This window comes from Grampus griseus (assembly GCF_964374135.1).
Source record: "Grampus griseus genome assembly, chromosome: 6".
Lineage (NCBI taxonomy): Eukaryota > Metazoa > Chordata > Mammalia > Artiodactyla > Delphinidae > Grampus > Grampus griseus.
Genome location: NC_139000.1, coordinates 32,850,198 through 32,861,759, shown reverse-complemented (window position 1 = coordinate 32,861,759; position 11,562 = coordinate 32,850,198).

The window sequence follows — 11,562 nt, the reverse complement described above, 5'->3', positions numbered from 1 at the left end:
GGAACATAGCCCCGATTGAATTAGTCTGGTTTTACTTAGACAACAATGAGAAGTAAATTTCATGCTGTTGGAGACACTTGGTATTGTTGTCATGTTCTTAGTATATATTTTTCCATGACCTGGAGAATCTTAAAAATATTGGCTCCACTTTTTAAAAGAATTTTGCAACTTGTGTGACTGGAATTGATTTCTCCTGTGGCTCCTCGGATCTGTAAAAGGCATCAGAAGGCCACACGCTTGTTGACCTTTATTCTTTGCCTTGGCTAGAGAATTTCCCTATGGCTGGCTCAAGGTTTTCAAGAGGAAGGCAATTAAATGACCTAGCACAATTGCCTGCATTCTCAGCCCTGAGCTTATCTTGATTAGGAGGAAGTGGATAGCTAGTTCTAAATTTAGAGAATAGAAGAGAGCCAGATGTTTGAGACTGTCACGGTGGAGGAAGCCTTAACCCTTTAGGGCGTTTGTCCCACTCACCACTTCTCAGATATCTGTTTGTGCCCATCTTGACACAGAACAAAGGAGTTTTGATTTCCATTTTCCCCTTCCCCAAAATGTTTTCCTGGCTTCTAAGTCCATGGCAAACCTCATGCTAAGTATTGAAAGGACTCAGACCACATCTGCTAGCTTATTATTATTATTATTAGTTTTGGCCGCATAGCACAGATAGTGGGATCTTAGTTTCCCGACCAGGGATTGAACCCAGGCCCTCGCAATGAAATTTCCGAGTCCTACCCACTGGACTGCTAGGAAATTCGCCTGTTGGCTTATGTTAAACCTTCATCATCTCTAAGATCAAGTCCAGGATTCAGAGCCTGGTAGTCAAGGCTCTTTACCACCTGGCCGCTCCCTCCTTCTCCTACCATTCTCACTACAGTGAGAGAACAGCATTTAAGAGAGCAGACTACAGGCAGTTGACACAGATTTGGCCCCTAGGATAGTGGGGAGACAGACATGAAGAAGGAGAGTACATTCATCTGAGAGAGATCTGGGTTTGAAGACCAGATACGCCTCTTACTAGCTGTGTGATCTTGGGCAAGTTATTTCACGCCTCTGTGTTTAGTCATTTCCTATTAAAGGGGGATAATAATAATGATATTAACAATAATGATAATATCAAATCCATAAGGTTTATATGAGCCTTATTATCATCATCACTGCATATAAGTAAAGCACTCAGTACAATGCCTCCCATATAGTTAGTACCTAATACACATTAATTCTTCTTTTCTCTTACTCATTCACTTGGAAAAAGTTTGCCGAGTTCTGAGTAGGTGCTGGAAATTCAGAAGGGGATAATGCACAGCTTGACCCCAAGAAATCCGTATTTTAGTGATGGAGACTCAGTGGGAACAGGCCAACATAACCCAGCTCCAGATATCACATTCCAGAAACCCTGGTCTCCTTCCCTTTCCCAAATACACCATGCACCCTTATACTTTGTGCCTTTGCTTACCTGTTCCTTGTGTCAGAAAAGCTTCCCCTCCCTCCTCTGCCATTTGAAGACTTTCAAGATGCAGCTTAGATGGCATCAACATCGTGAAGCCTTCCTGACACCCAAATTATGACCTCGCCTTTGTGTCCACGGTGCCCTGCACAAACTTTCTGACTCTAGCCTTCCCCTTCTGTCAGGGCTGGTCAAATAGGAACGTCTCCCAATAGACTGGGAGCCTCTTGAAGGCGAGTATATGCTTGACCCATTTCCATGTCTGAACGTCAGCACAGGGCCAGGCACACTGTAGATGTTTAAGAAGTGTTTATTGGTTAAATGAGTGAATGAATGAATTAAAGGGCACCTGACATCATAGGAGAAACTGCTGCATTGACAGGGGAGACGAGGAGGAAGGATGCTTCCTTTCTGCTACAGTATTTTATCTGCTCTGCAGATAGTTGGGTCCCTCCTACTAATTCCATCTATGGACAAGGATAAGTTTACTTAGTCATAGGAAACTTGGAGAAGGTCCATGTCCTCAGCAGTGTCTGCCTGAGGAAGCTGTCCTGAGTGTGGCTTTCAAATTTCAGACATTGTCAGGAGCATCCTGAAAGGGTTAAGACCTTGTCCTGTTGCTGGTCTTGTGCCATTCCATTCTCTTTTCACTGTGTGGGAGACTATTTAATTGGAAGTGCAGTTGCTAAGGCCAATAGTGCAACAGAAATAATTGGGTGTACAACCACATGTGCTTTCAGAACTGGGACACAGAAATTTAATTTAATTCTAGTTTCCTCTATTTGTTGGGTAATCTAGGGATGACTCCGTCTCCTTTCTGGACCTCATCTATTAAATAGTGATTGTAGGAGGCGAGAGTTAGGGTGGTGAGACATTACTCTCTAAGGTTCCTTCCGGCTCTGATAAACCATGTCTGTAACTTACATGTTATCAGGTTGACCAAAAGCCCACTGACACTGAGTTGCTGGAAGGTGATGTGGATGGAGTTCTGGGAGAGTGTCCCAGTCCTTGTGAGTTCATGGCCATGGTTTAGGAACCAAAAGCTCAGAAATGCTCTGAAACCACAGATGGCCAAATCCACCCACTGGAAGTTCAGTACATACTTGCTCAAATTTGTAAACTAAAACCAGAATTTTTTGAGTTGTTGGGAGTATGCACGGCTAGATATAACCTGGTAGTGGGTGTGTGGGTTGGCTCATCCTAATGCGGGAGGCCTTCTCTGGGGCCAGTGCCGTCAAGTGAGGAGGCATCTCCCTGGCTAGCCCACCCTGGACATCAGGATGTAAACATCCCTATAGTGAGTCTTATTCAAGCACCAGGTGTTAATGATACCCTAAGGGAATTCTTTTAACTCACTATGTTATAGAGGCAACAACAGGGTCAGTTGAGAACTGAACCCACTGTCGGCTGTGAATTGCAGTATACACTTTTTAAAAAACGAGATATAATTCACATACCATAAAATTTACCTCTTTAAAGTGTACAGTTCAGTGGTTTTTAGTATATTCACAAAGTTATGTAACCATCACCACTAATTCCAGACTATTTCACCACCCAAAAAGAAACCCCATATACATTAGCAGTCACACCCCATTCCCCTCTCCCCTTAGTCCTCAGCAACTGCTAATCTGCGTTCTGTCTCTATGGATTTGCTTATTCTGGACTTTTCATAAAAAAGGAATTTTATGACATGTGACCTATCATGTCTGACTGCTTTCATTTTAGCATAATGTTTTTGAGGTTTATCCATGTTGACTGTATACTTTTTGAACAAGTAAAATCTATATATGCATATCATCTTTCAGCTAGCATAGAGGCAAAACTATAGTTAGAGTTTGGTGAGATCTACCAGCCCATCTTCGTAGATAAAGAACCAGGCTAGCTAGCTCCTCCTTACTTTATTATTCCAGTTCCATTTTGGCCTTTTTAAAGAATTATGTATATAGATCTTTAAAATTGAGTCAAATTGGTTGATATTTTCAATTTTTGTTTTTTATTTGCTGGCAGGTTTAAGTATTTTCCCAACCTAAGATTATTTAAACATGTATATGTATTTTCTTGTCATAGTTTCATGGTTTCATTTTTTCATTTATAACTTTAATGCATCTGGAATTTGTGAATGGTGTGAGGTAGGCACCTAATTTTAAGTTTTCCCATATGGTTAGCAAGTTGTACCACCAGACATCATTTTCTAATGATTTGGAACCAATAGCATTAGCTTCTGCTACTTTTTATATATACTTGGGACTGTTTAGGAGCTTTCTTTTCTGCACTAATCTGTCTTTTCTTCAGCTGCTAGCATACTGTTAAATTTCTTGCCCTTTTATGATACAATTTAATATTTGTTAGGATGAGTTTATATTATCACTCGTTTTAAAGCATGCCTAGTTATTATCATACATTTATTATTCTAGATTAGCCTTATTTGTTAAAATGACATATTTATTTTGTGTAATGTGTATTGCTATGTTATCAAAAATGTTAAATTCTGCCTTAGAGAACAATAGAAACAAGCAGCTGTGTAACATATTACAGATAAAGTTAGTAAAGCATGTATGGGCTGAACATAGATGGGAAGGACAGAAGGACCAAGGAAGCACTAAATATTCATGAGGTCTGAGACGTCAAATATGTGTGACAGCTATAGCACAGCTACAATATGAGAGCCACCTTGGTGATGACTGAGCAGAGAACAAGAAGGTCTGGGTCTCTGGAGTCCTAGAATTGCTGCTACACCAGCCTGGTCTGCTCCCTCCAACTTAGGCGAGAGTGGAAGACACTTCTATTTTGTTTAAGCCATGATTACATGAAACTGAACATACCCTCACTGATATCACCCCTAATTTCATTTTTGTATTTGGTTGTCTGGCTTAGGATTTGCAGAACAGTGTTAATAACACTGATGGGAATGGATATCCTTCTTGTTACTTATGTGAATGGAATGGCTCATTAAGCATCCCACTGGCTTTGATTTTACATAGAGTACATTTGTCACTTTAGGAAAATATTCTTCTCTCGATGATGATGATGATGATGATGGAATGTTGAATTTTCTCAAGTGATTTTTGTCACCTATCAAAAAAATTATGTGGTATTTCTGCTTTGCTATATTGATATGATGAATTAGACTAATACATTTTTCTAAAGTTGAAACATATATGCCACTTCATTTTTTTTCTCTATCTCCTCTGTTCTCTTCTTCTATATGTAGAAGCTCTATTGCAGCTCTTGGCTCTCCAACTTTTCTTTCACCATTTTTACCTCTTTAACCATTTCCTTTGAGTTCTGGGAGAATTGTTCATGTTTGCCTTCTGATTTCTTGCTCCTTAAAGTGTGGTCCAGGGACCAGTGCATCACCTGAGAATTTCTTAGAAATGCAAATTCTTGGGCCCCATCCCAGACCTACTGAATCAGAATCTGCATTTTAACAAGACTCTTAAGTGATTTGTGTGCACGCTAAAATTTGAGATGTGCTGTAAGATCGCCCTTTCCAAGTTTCAGACTTTCCCCACTTATTATAGTAGTTTGATGATTTTAGTGTAAATTTGAAAGGAGAAATTCAGTGTGAGGCTTTGGGTCACCATTTGGGACCAGAATCCACAGGCTCTTTGTGGCAAGATGTGGGGAAGGGCGGTCAGCTACTGTGTGTGATGACATGAAATGAAAATGACATCCCAAAGGTCATCAAAATCACCACCAGGCATCATTAACCCAACAAGAAAGGATCCTTGTGTTGCATTTCTGAAGGGCAGTGTGTATCCCCTAGAGGGCTTTGCCCACACAGTTCTTTGACAAATTTATAAATGCCAAGTCGTATCCACATGAAAATCTCTTGCCCTGAGCTTATAGAAGAGGAAAGGAGGGGTTCCAAGAGACTGGTTTGGTGTCAGCCATGAATTTCCCTCTTTTCTTGGTGAGTAGAAGAAATTTCTACGGTCACTGATGTGCTTCAGGACCCCAGCATTGTGCCTGAGAGCTGCCTTGGAGGAGGTGGAGTATTCACAGACCTGAATTATATGAGTATTAGCATGTGGAAAGATTTCCCTTAATTTTTTTTTAGGAAAAAATTAATTGAATAATACCCAGTTCTCATCAGTCATGGCAGGATGGGCAGGAAAAGTCTTGGTAAGGCACAAAAAGCTATTGAAATGATTCTAAAGAACAAGAATCTTTAGGACAAATTGGCTCATTCTTTATTGCTGTCAAACCCTTTATTCCCTGGAGATGGTTGAAACAATACCAGCACATAACTCTCATTGTGGAATTAACAAACATCCTAGTTTTCTTAATGGTTTCATGAAGTTATTGTCTCAACAGGAAATTCTGGGCATTGTCACACATTCTTCTTGTTTATTAGTAGTAATAATAACTCTTTGCATCATAAATGGGCTCTAACCTTATAAGGCTTTTCCCCACAAAGTAGGTCATTTGGTCTTTCCTGAGAATCCCATGAGACAGCAGGGTGAGTAGGCGTTAATGTGCCTATTTCGTAAAAGAGGGAACTAAGGGTCCAAGGAATTAAAAGACTTTCTTAAAGGCATGATATACAGTAAATGGCAAACTCAGGCCTCAGACTCCTGTTTTCTGGCTTCAGGGGAGATCTCTAAAGCACATATGGCCAAGTGTCTTTCATCCTTAAGCTTCCCCGTCTACTCAGTGATTTCTGCTTCTCTGCAGTACCTGTACATATACGAAACATTGAGAACAATCTCCGTCCATGTGTAAAGTTCACTCTCTGCAGTTTTATGTTGAAATGCAATGTGTAACTTTAGTGAGGTTACAATCTTCAGATTAGATTCACATGGTCAGACATCTCTGGTTCTCTGTACACTGTTTAGATTTCCCCCACTTATGGCAGACCTTTGTTAAACTTCTGCTAAAGATCCACTCCAGTCCCAAAGAAGGTGAGATTCATTACAAATCAACAGGAACTGTTTATAAGTTATTTTTTTATTCCCTAAATTTGATTCATCTCAACTGATGGGAAGAGTAAAGTCATCTTATTTCTGCTCTTCTATAAACTATGCTTCTATTCCTCATCTTTCCATTAAAGAACTTACCAAATTTCCCTTATGTTCCATTTATTCTCCCTTCATATGTTCTCTTTGCCTAGAATACCCTTCCCTTCTTCACTTCACCACATTCACCGTTCTTATCCTTAAAGGGACCCAGCTCAAAAGCTATTCCTTTGTGAAGCCTTTTCAAACCCAAAGTTAGACATACCTGTGCTCCTAAAAGCAATTTGAATGTATCTCTGCCATACCACGGACCTATCACAGTCTGAAATGTACTTAATTTAATTCCATATATACTGGAATTTCCACTAGATTTGAAGCCACTTTGGGGGCAGGAGTGACATCTTATTCCTCTTATATCCTCTGAATTTGGAACCTGACAACTGACAGGGATTCACTAAGGGTTGATCCATTTTCCTCCACCTGCTGGCTTTAGTGCACTGGGAATTCTTTTTGACCAGCTATCACTTTAGTTTTTACAGTCTAGGTGACAGGAAGGTCTTGAAGGAGGACTACTCAAACTGAGCAAGAATGAGCTATAATAGCTGATCCTTTTAAAGGACAGGAGGTACACTAAACTTGATTAATCTTGGGTTCTGTTCCTTTATGTCTCCCAGGTTAGAGCCATTTTAGTGTAGAGTTCTTTTTATCAACATCCTTCATGATTTTGTCCAGGACCAGTCCACCTTGAGGGGTTCGGCATTTTCTTTGGTACTAGGGCATTTCTTCCAACTCCTTCACAATTAGGGAATTAATACTCAATAGTTCTCAACCTTGGCTGTACATTTTAATCACTTAGAGAGCTTTAAAAAACACTGATGTGAAATGTTCATGGAATTCCCTTAAGTCTTTTGCTGAGTACTAAGCTGTACATGCACAGAGTGAGACTCTGAGAGACTTGGCAGGAAACGGCTACTGGAGGGCTACGAGGTCAACAGAGATTTTGGTAGTCTCACAGCACTGACAGATACTGGATTCCTGACTAGCCATATTAGAGAGACATCACCAAATACTCTGGACATTCAGTTGAGACCCCAGAAAGGCTGTGCCTTTCTGTCTTTAAAATAAAGGCAACTGCCTGCTAGAAAAAAAAAAAAGAGAGACTCTTTAAAAGCAGATAATCTGGACTCTCAATATCATATCCACAATGTCCAGAAAACAAACAAAAATTACTGGAAACATGAAGAAGCTGGGAAACGTGCACAAAACTAGAAGAAAGAACAGTTAGCAAAAACAGGTTCAGAGGTGATAAGATGATGGAATTAATAGATAAGAACTTTAAAATAGCTATTATCAACATGTTCAGTAAAGGAAGAGATGGACATAATGAATGAACAGATGGGGGAATCTCTAACAGAGAAATGGAAACAAACAAGCAAAAAAACAGAATAGAAATTTTAGAACCAAAAAATGTAAGATCTGGGGACTTCCCTTGTGGTGCAGTGGCTAAGAATCTGCCTGCCAATGCAGGGGACACGGGTTAGAGCCCTGTTCCAGGAAGATCCCACATGCCACAGAGCAACTAAGCCCGTGCGCCACTGAGCCCGCACTCTAGTGCCCATGAGCCACAACTTCTGAGCCCATGTGCCACAACTACTGAAGCCCATGTGCCTAGAGCCCATGCCCCACAACAAGAGAAGCCACCGCAATAAGAAGCCTGCACACTGCAATGAAGAGTAGCCCCCACTCACTGCAACTAGAGAAAACCTGCGCGCAGCAATGAAGACCCAGTGTGGCCATAAATTAATTAATTAATTATTTTAAATATACATATATATATAAGATCTGAAATTTAAAAATTTGCTAGATTGGATAATAGCAAATTGGACACTGCAGAAGGAATAAAGAGCAATGGAAAAGGTAAATATATGGACACAATGAAAGACTTTTTTCTCAGTACTTCAGCCAGGTGATTGAGGTCATCATCAACTGTGAGAAGTCACATTAGTAGAATGTACCCTTGATATGATGTGATGAGAATGATACTTTATCTCTGTGGTCTTCTTCCTTAGAATTTATAACGCAAGTCTAATTGTGAGAAAAAACACCAGGCAAATCCCAACTGATGACATCCTATAAAATACCTAATACTCCTCAAAACTATCAAGGTCATCAAAAACAAGGAAAGTCTGAGAAACAGTCACAACCAAGAGGAGATTAAGAAGACATGATGACTAGATGTAATGTGGTATTATGTGTGGAATCCTGGAACAGAAAAAGGACATTGGATAAAAACCAAAGAAACCTGAATAAGGAGTAGACTTTAGTTAAGAATAAGGTACAAATAATGGTTTATTAAGTGTAGCAAATGTACCATACTAATGTAAGTGTTAATAATAAGGGAAACTGGGTTCAGGATACGTAAGAGCTCTCTTTACTACCTTTACAATGTTTTCTATAAATCTAAAACTGTTCTAAAATAAAAAGTTTATTGAAAAAACTAAACTGACAATAACAAGTGCTGACAAAGATATGGAACAATTGGAACTCTCATCCATTGCTGGTAGGGATGTAAAAATTGCATAGTTTGGAAAACAGTTTGGAAGTTTCTTATAAAGTTAAACCTCTACTTATGGTATAACTCAGCAATATCACTCCTGGGTATTTAACCAAGAGAAATAAAAACATATGTCCTCACAAAGACTTGCATGTGACTGTTTATAGAGGCTTTATTCAGAATTACCACAAACTAGAAGTGACCAAAATGTCTATCAACTGCTGAATGGAGAAATAAATTGTACACATCCATACAATAGAATACAACTAAGTAATGAAAAAGGAAAGGGCTACTGATACATACAAAACATGAATGAAAATCAAAAGCATTATGCAAGTGAAAGAAGTCAGTTCATAAAAGAGTACTATATCATTCAATGTATTCAATGTATGCAGTTCCAGAACAAGAAAAACTAATCTAAGGTAGAAAAAATCAGAACAATGTTTGCATCTTGAGCTCTGGGGAATGGTTAGGAAGGGGCAGCTGGGAACTTTCTGAGGTGATAGAAATGTTCCATATCTTGATAGAGGTGTAAGTCACATGGGTATACACATTTGTCAAAACACATTAAGATAAGTAGTTAAGATCTATAAATTTCAGAGGTATGTAAAGTATATCTCATTAAAAAAAAAAAAAGTAAAAATGCTGATATCTATGTCCCACCCCCAGAGATCCTTATTTTGGTGGTTTCAAATGGAAGTTTTTGGGTTTTTAAAGTCTCCCTCAACCAAGGTTAAAAACCTTGATTATAGGTACTTGTCTAATGATAGGATCCTTCATCATTCCTGTTTGCCATGTAGATTTCTCTCTCTGACTTTGATGTGTAGATCATGGACACTAAGTGTATGGATTTACATGCTTACCTGATGGTCGGGTCCACCTGGGGATGGCTAATCGGCAAGCATCAGCATGCCAAAAGGCCCAAGAAGAAGATAGGATCAGGATAGAGTTTCCTGAAAGCCCCCCCAGCTCTTCTCTTTCTGCCTCTTCTGAGAATGGTCCTGCTTATTCAGGGACTGGATTGTTATGCTGATGGGAGAGGTAAACTGGAAGGGGACCAGTGGAGGTATCATTATGGGGCAGGGGGAATTCTTATTCCATAACAATTTTGGAAATTTTTCTGTCTTCAGTTAGCTGGTTTCACATACACAACAAGGTCCCACTGGATTCTGTAATCCTGACCTTCATCCTGATTTTGTCCTCTTGGTAACTTCGGACAGACTATAAAAAGAGAGAGAGCAGGACATGCCCATGTGTTGAGCACATGCCCTGTAATCTGCTGGAACTTTGCTTCTTCTTTCCACTTTGGGGTTAACACTGTAACTATATAACTTTCCTATTAGCTATTTTTCTTCTTTTGAAGCTGACGGGCAACCCATTAACATTTTTAGGGCAACAAAGCTTCTCTTAATACTATCCAACATTAATAAAACTGTATAATAAAAACTGAAATGATAAATCCTAACAGTTATTCCATGGATGCTCTTTGTCTGATATGTATTTCAGAACACATGGCCAAAGTTTCTGAGAGGGCTCACTAATAACTAGAACTTTGACTAACAATTTCCTCTAGGGTGCACCAACAAATAAACACATAGACTTAGACACTCCCAATTGAAAGGAATTTTTCAGGTCACTGGCCCAGCCCTCTCATATAGTGCCTGAAGAGCTGCTAAGTGGTACCCAGTCTCTGCTTGCACATGTCCCCAAACAGGGAGACTTATAAGACAATCAACATACCTGTGAGCAGTTCCAACAGCAAGTTTTTCCTGGTGTGAAGCCACACCTGCTTCTCTATAACTTTTGGCCACGGAGAACATTGGATCGCTTTTTCTGTTTGCTCTCCATGAGCCTTTTCTGCAACAAGTTAAATATCTCCAATTGCTTAAAACATCCCTCCTATGCTTTGAATTTGTCTGCACTCACCAGCTTGCTTTCTCTTTCCCTCAGGAGTCCTGGTCTATTTCCATTCATATCCAACACAATTCATCTGAAACAATGTCACTTGAGTGCCTTCTCAGTGCCAGGCGCTAGGCTTTGTGCTGTGGGGTAGACAGGAGCAAGTCAACCTTGGCCTTGTAAGACAGAGAAGGCTTGTCTGCAAAGGCCCTAGAAAACAGGCTGTGATAAGGGGCAGCAGAGAGGGACAAGTATCCTGTTTTCCCCCCAAATCCTCAGGCTCTCATTTTTCATAAATTTATTTATTTATTTCTGGATGCATTGGGTCTTCATTGCTGCATGCTGGCTTTCTCTCTAGTTGCGGCAAGCGGGGGCTACTCTTCACTGCGGTGCGCAGGCATCTTACTGCGGTGGCTTCTCTTGCTGTGGAGCACGGGCTCTAGGCGCGCGGGCTTCAGTAGTTGTGGCACGTGGGCTCAGTAGATGTGGCTCGCAGGCTATAGAGCACAGCCTTAGTAGTTGTGGCACACGGCCTTAGTTGCTCCGCAGCATGTGGGATCTTCCTAGACAAGGGATTGAACCTGTGTCCCTTGTATTGGCAGGTGGATTCTCAACCACTGGGCCACGAGGGAAGTCCTCAGGCTCTCATCCTGCAGTGCAGCACGTTTGCTAAAATATATGACTGTGCAAGCTCAAGGCATGATTAG